Below are 12746 nucleotides of genomic sequence, written 5' to 3' on the forward strand. Positions count from 1 at the left end.
AGCAAAGCAAAAAAACACTTTCCGGAATTAGAAACTCTAGTTCAAAATACAGGGACTTCATTATGAGTCTTTTTAGTGACTTAAGTTTATAGGTTTAACCTAGTAGCTACCAAAAAAACAGATCTGATTCCCCAGTGAGACCTACTTAAGAAGCAATGACATTAGTGACCAAACAATGGCAGCTGTGCAGAGCTAATCCCAAAGCGGGGTGCAGCTATATTACAAGCACATGATGGCTTTGGCTGTTTTCTAGGTGTCTGGTATGTTTACTGCATCTCCTCCAATGGATGAGAGGAGAATTGAAGTGAAATAAAAAAAAAAATGCAGCAACCATTCAAAATGGGACTGATGCTTCATGTCTTTTTTTCAGGCTTCCAGGTATGCAGAATTATTTTGAGACTTAGATGACTCAGCAGCAGAATTTAAGTTTGGTTTATTAAACCAAAGTTTAGGTTAGAGTTTAGGACTGTAAGTAGACTACGTCTGGTGCTAAGGTTAGAGGAACTGAAGAAATTCCTTATTTCACCTTTTAAGGAGGTTCAGGGGGCATATACTAATGTATATTGTGGGGTTTTGTCAGTATTGTCTGTCATGCTCCTTGATAACTAGGTGCTAGGCTTCTGCAGGGCATGCAGAACTTAACAATAGAAGAGGAACATCTTGTACAGCAGAAGGACAGATTAATTTTTTACAGCTAAAAATGATTAAAAGTTCCCAGACTTTTTTCCTTTTAAACAACATCAAGCAAGCATCTCTCAGTAGTTCCTGCACGGCCTGTGGTCAAACTTCTACTTTCAGCTCTAGCAGCAGGTTGCGCTAGAAATACTTAAAGGAGGCGGTTGCGCACAAGTGATGATGCTAGTGGAATGAAAGGCGATGGGGTTCAATTTTCTGGTTGACAACTCCAGCTGGAATGACTGGGGCCCTGGGTTAAGGAATGACTGCAGATTGGGCCCTGCAGAGGTTTATGTTGTCAGTATTAGCAACGTGAATTATGGAATTTACTTCTAGTTTAATTGTATTGACTTCTGAAAAATAGTTCTTTCTCTTGACCCTGTCATTGTCTTTCAATTGCTTATCTGGCCCTGCATATCTATTCTTTCTCCCTACCTGCAGTCTATTTGGCTCTGGCCTACTGTTTGGAATATTTCTTCCTTTGTATATTGAATAATTGCCATGTCAATTCTTCCTTTTTCCTCTTTACACTTAGAGCCACTGATACGTGGAATAACCTTCCTATCACCCTCTCTTCAACTCTTGTCTTCCTTTCTGACTTCTACACTGAATGCTGTCTGAACATAGCAATATTTGTATGTTGTACAATACCAAGAATACCAATGTTTCATAAATAACAGTACAGGAAATGCAGTCACTAGAAGGGAGTTCAACAGCTCAGGCAAAAATTGAGATACTGGTGCTTCTGCAACAGTTACTAATTGTAAAGTCTGATTTCTAAATAGCTGTTATTTTTTGTGTGTGTTGAGGAAGTTGAGCAAAGACACACATGCAGATATTTACGTTCTGTTATGTTGGTAAGCCCTGGTATATATGTATATCTTTCTGGTGCAATGTAAATTTCTTTCAAGATGCCATTTAAGGGGGATGTAATCTGTACAGAGCACTAACAAACTGAAGCATGGTGGATTTACTCATTTAAGGGAATTATTCATTTAATTTTTACCATTTAGTATTTATATTCATTTACCATTCATTTATTCCCTTCATTTTTATTCATTTATTCATTTATCAAATATTCATTTTAATGGCTTTCATTATCACTACAGTAAGTGTAGGGACAGATTTGCAATAATTTTATTCCTTAAATAGGTTTATTCTTGGAAAATCTACAGAGCAGGAAAAGGCCACTTGTTATCTCAGGTTCGTTCCCTTTTCCTTTTCTCAGAACTGCTCTTTTTTTTTTTTTTTTTTTTTAACTTCCCTTGTCTCTTTAAAGCGCTCACTAGATTTCTTTTGAATTCCTCTATCCTTTCTGTGGTAACAGCCCAGTTCAGTGATATTGGACCAAGTGCTTGGCTGATGTAAATTACTGGGATCAGAACATGTCATTCAGTGCTTTAGGCACTGATTTGGTCTACTTGTTTCTCCATATGTGTTTCTTTTCCCTATATGATGACTTTTCCTCTAATATTTATTCTCTTGTAATGCCCATTCTGTTTTATCATTGATTAGTTACCCACAATCCAGGGGTCAAATAACTTTTAAGCAATAAATGCTTTGATCTATGGTAGGAGAAAGTCTATACTTCAGGAGAGATTAGGATTTATGTATTAATTTCAGTTTGAACACAGGGAATTCAAGTCTTTTTTTAAAAAAACAAACAAAATCCCTTCTCTCCCTACATGAAAACACTGCAGGAATAGTATCTGTTAACTTTAATGGGCGTCAGATTGTGTTTTTAATGAGGAGAACAAGTACTGCGTCATCTGATGTCTGTTGTATATGACCAGTGCTTCTGAGTTAAATTACAGCTTTTCAGTTTTAGCTATATAGGCTGGAAAGTACATATGTAGTTCATTCCCTGAAGTGTATTACCAGTCATCTTAAAGGATATCTTCTTATGGGTAGTGAAATTTTATCCCCTGATAGCAGGATATTCATGGATGAATACGTGCTTGGTTTTGGTGAAGGAGTAAGCTATTTTGTTTTTTGCCCTTCTAACTTCAGTGAACCTTCCATTTCCTATGAAACTTCTCCATGACTATTTCGATTCTACTCTGCATTACAACTTTTAAAAAAGTGGTAGGTTGTAGTCTCCCACTTCTTAATTTTTTCTTCTTTAATCAATCAGGGTATTTGAGACTTAAACTGTAATCTTCAGGCAACTCTAAATTCAAGCCACCCTCTTCCTGTAGTCATTCACAGCATACCTATACTCTGAGCTGTATCAGAAACTTTGGTGCTGTTTCAACAACAGAAACCCCGTTGAAATAGTCTACTACATCATGACTGGCTGAACTGTACCTATATTCAATGCTTTCAATTTTGTTATTTTGTATTTATGGAGTCAGAAAAGAATAATTTCCCTGTCTTTGTAGAAAGCATCATGAGCTGGATATTCCCTGATACTGTATATTCAATAAACCTAACTGCTTCAGATATTTACATTCTGAAGGTTATCTTTGTTGCCAGAAGAGCTAGAAGTAATTTCCTTTACAATGAGATCTTAAGTTTGTAGAATGTGTTGTGACCCAGCAGAAAACCTCTTCACACCCCACCCTAAAGCTGCAACTCTAATTTTAAGAACCACTGCTCTGGAAGCTTCTTATCAGCTCCAAAAATGTCTTATCTCCAGTTGCTTTCAGCTGCATAATAAGAGGTCATTTGAAATAGGTAATGTCTTCGTAAGGGGCTATAATCTAAAGCCCACAGTTGTCAATGGAAAACATCCACTGATTTCAGGGACACTGGATCTAGGTATTTATTCCATAACATGCGGTGTTTGCTTAGTAAATTTAGTAATAGTAAGATATGGGGAAATTGGGCTGCTTATTGAAGCCAAACAGAAATATTCTGGTGGTATTTACTTTGCAGATAAAGCCCTGAAAATCCTCTGATTTTAAGTATTTCGCAGTACCATGCCTCTAATTGACCTCTGCCTGAGAGAGAAATCCTCTGTCCGGCTCCTCCCAGCCCCTCATCCCTGCAGCCATGGAGAGGGGAGCCCAGTGCCTCTGGGGGCTGCAGCTCAACCCTGGGGTCACAGCCTGGAGGGTTCTGTTGTGTCCCTCTTGCTGAGGCTGGCTTCTTTGGGGGCTAACCTGGAAAGCTGGCTCACACAAAGTGTTTGGGGGGAAATATACATATCTATATCATTAAGAAAAATGACAATTTTTTTTACGCTAAAAGTAGTTGTCTTCAAAATAGTGGAACTTATACTAAAAAAAAAAAAAAGGATTTTTTTTTTGTTTGTTTTGGACTCAACCAGCTCACCTTGCTGAAGAAAATGTAAATTCAATTAAGAGAGGAAATAGTTTATACTTACTTCCATCTCATCTTGTCTTGCAGCATTTGAATGAGTTTTCAGTTTGAAGGAACCCTCTTGCCCTCCAAAAATCAGTGTGAAGAAGTCTGATGTGTGCTCTAACCCTCTGGTGTATGTACATTTTTTCATAAAGTCTGAACATTAACCTGATGGCCTTTAGGCATAATACTTTCTGAAAAAATGTAAGTGTGCTGTTTATTGCTTCCTCCAAATGCTCCTGCAAACACTACAGGGACCTCATTTAATTCCGGGGCTATATTATCCTCCTTCTTTATTAAGTTTCTTCAAATATACTGCCATGGTGTAATGTCTTCTGTTGTTAGCTTCATTCCACTTTATACACCTGAAGGAGACTTTATTGTTTTTGTTTCCTTGCTCTGAAAACTTTATTCATAGCCAGTTTTGACTTCTCAGGATTTTTTAGCTCATCCTTCCATTGTGTAGTTTTTCTATTTGCTTTATAATATTCTGTGCTTCTTCGGCATGACATACTTTTTTATTTTCTTTTATTATTATTATTATTTAAATCTAAATAGGGCAAGAAATGCAGCAGAAATATAGAGATTCTTGGTAATCTTTTCTGTTGCCCTAAAAAGAGAGAGTATTTGCAGCAATGTGAGAAGTCCCAAACTGGGGAAACATTAGCTTTATTTTTAGGAAGCTAGTAAACCAGTGGTTATAAAGGGTGGCCCAATCCACTGGTGCATCCTAAATGTTAGAGCCACAGCCAAAGTGCCTCTCAGATTTGTACTGAGGTACAAATGTACCTGTTAAATCAGTCTTTGTATTGATTCTCCCAACTCTTACTTCCACTGTGTAACCTCTTATGACCTAGATGGCAAACATTAATATTGCAACAGAGGTGCTTTTGGGAGGAACCTCTGCCTATTATATCCAGTCTTGCCTCAAGTATTGTCCTGTCTACAGAGACAAAATTCGTCCTTTAGCTTTGTTTTTGCACTGGTTTCATGATAGCTTGTTTTACACGCTTCACCTGAGATGACCATTACTTGCTTGCATCAGTAGCAACCTGTTGTTACTAGAGGAAGGCTTGTTGGGTCTTAGATCTTCATCTCTCTTAGGAATAAATGAACATGTGAACATCTCTAAGTAAAATTCAGGACACTGGAAAAAAATATTAAATACTTCATAAATAAATTGAACTGATACATACACAAAAAATATTCCAAGAAAACATTATAGTAAAGGGATATTACAGAATTATCTCATGCAGAGCCAGCTCAAGACAGCAGAGATGTGTCTACATATCAGCTTACAAGTACTTACAATGCTCACTGCTCACTCAGCACAACCCGTTAAACAAAGTCAAGTATGCAAGACTAATACCAAATCAATTAGAGCCACTAATGTGTAATGCAACTAGAGAGCAGAAATGTTGTGTATAATGTTCATCACGGGTTGTTGTCTGATAAAAGCTTTGGATTTGTTACCCGGTGTGTGATCCACACACCAGGTTGAGTATTGTTTATTTCAGAGCTGTGCAAGTTGGGGTACCAGGTGGTTTCCCAAGCATGCCTTAGGACTTTCCACGCCACAATTTGTACAATTCCTGATCAATGCTTTCACATGTTTGTACAGTCCCCTAGCCTCTGAGGGGTTACGCATGTAGTGTACTGCTGCCATGACAGAATCATGCTGCACATCAGGGTCCCCTGCTGGGCCAGGGTCTCCCAGCCTAGGGGTGTGATTTTCACTATTATGACAAAGATAGCTCACTTTACTATCTACTGGTATCAAAGTGGTGATAAACTGGTAATTCCAGCTTCTGAAAACAAATAACTTAGTAAGGTTCAAGAGAGAATATACATTAGGATTTTCCATTAGTGTCCCTACCATGCTGAAATAGAAGTCAGATAATTAATGATTTACAGTAACTTTTGAATATCCACTGTCTTACTGATCTAGCAAATCTTCAATCTGATCTTTCAAAAACTGTCACCCTTAATTTGAAAATATTTCTTACAGAAATTGGAATTAATTATGGGATGTGGAACTGAGCTTCTCAAATGACTCAGGAGTTTATTAGGAAAAATATATTTACAAATGCAGAAACTATCATAGCAGGATGTGAAAAACAGTATTTCAGATCTTCTTGTGGTGTCTCAAAGGTTATTTTCTTATCCAGTGAAATATTAACATTAGCAATTACAAGTAATTTCAAACTATATGGTTTTTGTTGCAATGCATTGCTCCAGCATCCTTGCAGAACAAGGGCTGGGTAAGAAACCTAGGGGGTGGAACAAGGAGAGGAAAAGCAAAAGACAGAACTGGGCACCACGTTCTGGCTGTGTGAACATGAAGAGCTGTGTGGGCTTGAAGCCTTCTACAAAACACAATGCTTTTCATCTGCACCATGTATTTAGAGCTGCATGTTTTCATGTCACAGTAGGCAGCAGTGATCATATATTGATAAGTGTACGTGGAAGTCCAGCGATGCTGTACGTGTGACTTGCAGTGCATTCACAGGAATCAGACTGGAAATTTGCTTTCTTCAGTCAGTCAGTTGCTTGTTTGTTTACAGAGTAGACACAAAGGATGAGCACTGGAGATAGCTTCAGGCAAGGGCAGATCTAAAGCAGAGGATGAATCTGCAGCCATCTGGTGTGTCAGCTCACATGGAAAATCAGGGACTTTGAGTGCTGGGCCAAATCAGTGACACCTACTAGAAACTGATGATGATGAGAAGGAGAATTTCACTGATTTTGTTACTACTGTTGGATTCCTGCAGTATTTGGTGAGAGAGAATGAAAAGAAACCTATTATCCCACCTTTTTAAGTACAAAATAAAATATTTAAGTCTTTGTTGTGGCTCTAGAGGACAGAAAGCAGAATTAGCATTTGTTTTTAACAATTTATCTTATAAAGCTGGAGGGTCCCATGCTACCGTGCTGATGCAATAAGAGCACAGTGATGTAGCTGTGCATAAAATGAGAACTGATGTACAGCAGTTAACAATATAATCTGAATGCTGCACCCTGACAGCTGTCTGTATAATTTAAATGCTGGAGGTTTTCATCTGAGCAGTTATTCTCTAAAAATGGGTTCAGTAAAGATGTTTTCTCTTGTGTTAGACCATTTCACATTCTGGAGCAGGAACAATCATATTTCTAGCCTGTAGTAGAAATGGAATTTTAAAAAGCCTAATATTAGGATTTACCTTCAAGAAAACAAGAATAAAGAAATGTAGCTAGTCTCTTAAAAAAAATAATTCTTTTCCACTGGTGACTAAAATGTGCTCTTACAAGAGATAATACCTTCAGTTATTTGTAGTCTCGGAGGGTTTCCAATAGAGAAGCAAATGGAGTTAGATGAAAAGAGTATATCAAAAAGTACAACTAATAAAGGGGGAAAAGACACTTGTAAAACCTTAAACTTTTCAAGGAGTTGAGCAGTTGACGAAGTGCCCAATACTCCAGCTGTATTAAGATGAAGGTGATACACATGGTGCAACCTATTGTTAATTAAGTGGCCACCATTATAGAAAGATATTTATACTCCTTAAAACAAAGTTTTTTGTACCTGAAATTACCTATAAACCCTGCTGTAAAATGTGAGTGGCTGAACCCCTGGAACACTTTGCAAGTGTACTATTGCTAATAGCCCGTGTGGGCGCTGGGCAGGTGCTGAGGTGTCCCTACCACCTCCTGCGAGGACAGGGGGCCTGTAGCTGGTGGTGGGACAACTGAGCAGCTGCTTACAGCTCCATGCTAGGGATAATTTATTCAGAAGCTTTCCAATAAAATCAATGTGCATTTCTAGAAAGTCACTTGAGAGTTCTCTGCATGGACAGCTTGATAGGGTTTGATTTTCTTTACCTTAATTATACCTTGGTGCTTAAAAAGGGTATAAATTTAGAACAGGCTGAATATAATCCATAGGGCTGCACAAATGGATTATATAATTGGGGAGTGGAGAGGGCAGAGTGAGCTTTATTATATCCAGTTATATGGCTTAGACGTCCTTGGGGTACCTGCTGTAATCTGATGCATCCATAAGGCTCCTGTCAGATACACCACTAATACTCAGGGCTCACAGTCTCTGGGCTTTGTTGCTCTGCTTTTATCAGGGCAATCTTTCAGGGTGGGACTTCCAGACTTGTGCCTTTAAATCTAAATGTTAAAGAGTTGACCACAGTTCTGGTTTTAGAGGTTTCTAGATGCAACTGAGCCTCAGGCTATGGATCATCTCAACTGAAGCAAACTCTCAGGCTGTAACTGTTTGATGCGGTTTCTTCTACTGCTGCTGTTGAGTGGGGAACCTGGGACAATACTTGGTGATTGTCTGAGAGCTTCCAGGCTCCAAGAAGCCCCAAAAGATGCCGTACAGAATTAACATCCTTTTCAGGTCTAGATCCTTAATCTGAATCAGAAACATGATGTTGATTAAGGAATACCTGAAATTTTTCAGAATAACTTAATTTTCTTCTCTGGAAAAAAGATTTCTCCACCTTATTGCTTATCTTAAAATAGATGTTTATTTGCCTGTAAGATTATTCTACTGTTTGTGAGAAGTCTCAGCTTCTTTCTCAGTTCTGCTGTGTCTTTCTTTAGGATTTTCTTATAAAAATAACTTAGCATATATGCACCATAACATAAGCTTTTAATGTAGATTTATTTATAAGCTCTAAGCAGTTAAAGGTGTTTGGTTTTTTTTTTTAATAATTTCATATGTGTGGATATCTGTTGTGGAACTGAACTGTAAGGCTAAAGTGCTAAAGGTCCTAGGCCTTCTTTACAAATCCCTGACATGAAGTTTGGCACTGTGGTACGGATAACCTGAATCTGTCAGCAATATTGCAGTGAATGTGTGAGAGTGTGTTTAGCTCATTCCCTGGCGTGACACAGTGTAGAAGTACCGGGCTCTCCAACAGTCTGTCAGGAATTCAATCAAAAATATGTGTGAATCTCAGAGAGAGAAACTTTGGGCAAAACATTTTGGGTTTAGTGAGTGGCATTTCCTGACAACACTGCTTTGTTGTAAGTGTTTTCCAACCTAGTTTTGCTTATCATGAAACTAAACCTTGTTGTGTCCAACTCCTGGATTGTAATTTACATCAGAGTAGGCTGTGACATTACAGTGTTTTTGTTCCTAGGGAAGAGAGGAGTTGTGTCCGGAGCAGGGAAGAGCATCACGTTGTAGGTAGTTTGGCTGGCTCTATCACTGTTATGCCACCAGTGTTTATCCACAGTTTCACTTGAAAAAAATTCTAGCTATGAAAGAAAGCAAAACTTAACACATTCCCAAGCACTGCATTTTTTATCTTCAGGTTTGTAAGATGCGGTTGTTCTGGACTATTGAGTTCTCTTACACACTAGCTGTCAATACAGATTCTTCTGATTATTAGACTCATAGTTCACTTCTGTAGTTTCATGATTTACAGAATCGTAGTTTCACTTTATGCCAATGTAAATAAGAAAAAACTTGTCTGAAGTCAAAGAAATTACGCTTCTGGTTTTGTCAATGCAAGTAAAAAGGAGAATCAAAACCCTTATTTGTTTTATGCCTGGCTTAGCTTTCAGCAAATATCCACATGCTGTAAATACCATAAAAAGAAAATCCATGCTCCAACATTTCTAACATACAAACCAGCAGCAAAATATGGATTTCTTTCTTAGTTTCTTTGTAGCTTAGCGTATATATGAAATTAGTACAGGGCTCCAGAAGGATATGAAAGGAGAGAGCTCTACCCAGGGAGCATGTAAACAGTGCCAAGCAACTGGTGTTGTACTATGCAATTTGCTGTGCCCTATTTTCACAGACAAACAATTTCTGCAGCCAAAAATGCATGAAAGTTCAGAAATTTCAAGAGCCCCAGTGGTACAGTGAGTTGTTTTTTCCTCTTCTGTTGTTCAGTGGTGCTCTCAGTTTCTCCTAACATGTGTGGGCATAAATCTCTTTCTTTCCTAAAGGAGGTTTCTGTTCTCTGAGATGAATTTCTCTGAATTTCAACAGGATCATATTAAAGAAGCTGTTACCTGCTCCTGATTTTGGTTTCCTGAGGTGTATCCCCTTTCACTTGCAGGCTTGAAGGCAGGGGGGAGCCCTGTGTTTTCAGTTAGTACTTTAAAATCTTCCTTAATTTCCAGTACATATTTCTTCAAATCGGGATCAAGGATAATAAGTTGGTAAAAAGTGTTTCCTTTTGTATGCTGTAGATGATGATTAAGTTACACGAGTTGACCCTTTTGTCCAGCTGTAACATTAATAACACTACAGAGTGGCGTAGATCCGAGACTCTTCCTACACAAATTTAATCACAGGATTACGTTTTTAGCTTCTCTTTCCTCACTAAAAGGTTAACCATGTTGTTTGTTGCAAGTTTTGTGCTTCTAGGCCTAGCAGATGTTGGCTTGTGACTGGAGCAATTTAATAGCTGAATTTCTCTCTTTAGTTGTCATATTTACCTAAAGGCAAAGATTTCATAGTGGTACATACCCATGTTAACCCAGCTTCTCATGTACAGTGTATTACATAAATAACGCAAGATTTACAGTCTCCCAAATCCTTTATCAGCTGGTAGCACAATTCTTTGAAAATCCTTTCCTAGCTTATGGTAATATGTTACTTTTTATGATGAATCCACTCAGGGCTTTGCTAACAGCTTTGAGGTGAAAGACAAGCTATGAATATAGAAAGTGAAGATTTTTGGTGGGCATGGATTAGATGGGTCTTCCATGAAATTCAGCGTAGAAGAGGCTCAACGGAAGGCTGGGAGGTATAGTTGTTGTGTGCAGAGTAGACTGCATGACTGCACTTCTATTGGTGATAACATTTATCCCAGCTTTGCTACAGTGCAGCACAGGACCGTTCAAACACTGTTGTGTATCAGCTTAGTCAGTAGAGTTATGTCAGTGTGCTTCCTCTGAAGGATTTTGTCTACATTAAAATAAAGTCTAATTCTAATGTCTGCAGCATGAGTCTTGCAAAATCTATTTGTTATTAGCAAGTTACTAATGGCAAAATGTCATATTCATCTAGAAAAGAAAATTCTATTCCTATCAGAAGTTCAAAATGTTTATAAGGAAACCATGCTACCAAAAGCATATTCTTGAGTTCTAACTAACACTTGGCTCAATATTCACCTGGCTGGGTGTGATATTTTTCGTTGTCCTCTGGTTGAGCACATGTGCGCGTACACAAAAAAGTAGAAAGTCAGAAGTTACAGTAACGAGACAAGAATGAGCAAGTTTGCTGCTTTTCTCCTGTAGTAAAAATCATGCTCCTAAATAGGAAGTCTGGTGCTCTATTGTGTTTTTGTCTTGTTTTTGGCAAGACATTTATTATTTTTTTTCCCAAGTACTCATAGCACAGTACTAGGATTGAAGACTGGTGTACAGAAATGAAGGAAATCCTGTGTGTTGGTGAATGTCTAAGTGAGCTCCAAAATCCCCTCTTCCTTACCCTCCTAACACAGTGGCACAGCTGTGTAGGTGGACCTCAGTACTCAAGCAAAATCCCAGACAGCTGAAGAATTTGGTATGAGATTGAGTCAAACCTACAAGCAAATGCAAACTTCCTGCTGTTAATGTGGGGAGATCTTAATTTTTCCATCCAGTATTTCACCCTTAAAGAGTTTTGTTGGACTAGAAATGGAATGGAGATTAGCACTGCTCCTTGAGTATTGCTGGTCGCCTTTTCTAATTTTTATACAGTAATGTCCTTCAGGCATGAGTAAGTGGGACCATTCCCCATCTGGGAGGCTGCTGACCAGCCTGTAAGCTTAGCTGCCAATCACCTCTGCATTAACTTACTGGGAGGTAAGCTTTCTCCCATGCTAGGCTGGGGAGAACATATTGTTTCCTTAGTATACACTGAAAGCTACATCTGAAATTAGTGTAAATATTATTCCTCCCACAGTTTATCCAAACACAGAAATGAAAACAGTATTATGCAGTTCATTAACAGCTCTTGCTCTTTACGATGTACAGTGATAACCAGCCACTCCAGCAGCATGAAGGGAGTGACTTTTGGGAAATACTTTCCAGGATGGCATAGATAGTCAGTGAGGGAAAAGAATTTTTTGATAATGTTTCATGAACATTTTCAGGAGGAAAGCAGTACCTTTCTTTAATATGCATTGCACAACAAATGATCTGTAATTAGCCTTGTCTGGCTGATTTGGGTTTGAAATTTAGGAAGGGATTTGGGGCATAGGATAGGAGGAACTATTACTTTTTTTGAGGTATGTCCTAAAAGGATTTCAAAACCTTATTTGATCTGAGAACATCTTCTTCTTTAACTGGTCTCCACTGACATAGCTGGTTAATAAAAACAGAGTTGCAGAAATACTAACAATTAGCACCGATAGCTCTGTGCATCTAAGTACATACCAGAAGCAGAGTTTGTCTTATTGTTTGCCCACGAAATGATTCTCTTTCTCGCATAAGCACAGCTAATCAAATGACTTGCTAGATCACACGGTGAATCTGAAGCAGCACTGTGGAAACAAGTTTAAGGGCATGAAACTACAAATACTTAGTATGAGTAACTTTACTCTTGGGAGTATTTCAGTTGACTCCAGGAGGGATTATGTAGGGTAATAAGCTTTGAACTTCATGGAAAGTGTTTGCGGGACTGATCCCCAAGCATACTCAATTGCAGTCTTCACATAAAATCACATAAATCTGTAGTCAGGGGCTTTTAATAAACATATTCTATGCCATAAATTACTTTCTGAGGAGGATTTTTAGAGGCATAATTTTACGGCATTGACCTCCAATAG

General features: G+C 38.3%; 1 protein-coding gene across 1 annotated transcript in view; it reads left to right on the forward strand.

Annotated features, from left to right (window-relative positions):
- Positions 1–257: 257 nt before the first annotated feature.
- The window catches only part of LOC308199586 (uncharacterized protein), a 111030-nt gene continuing 98541 nt past the window's right edge, over positions 258–12746 (forward strand). Inside the window, exons 1-2 of the mRNA XM_080603945.1 lie at positions 258–378; positions 4027–4185. The gene's annotated coding sequence lies outside the window, so the exon portion shown is untranslated. The remainder of the gene's footprint in view (positions 379–4026; positions 4186–12746) is intronic.

Source organism: Anser brachyrhynchus (assembly GCF_964034855.1).
Source record: "Anser brachyrhynchus genome assembly, chromosome: 9".
Taxonomy (NCBI): Eukaryota; Metazoa; Chordata; class Aves; order Anseriformes; family Anatidae; genus Anser; species Anser brachyrhynchus.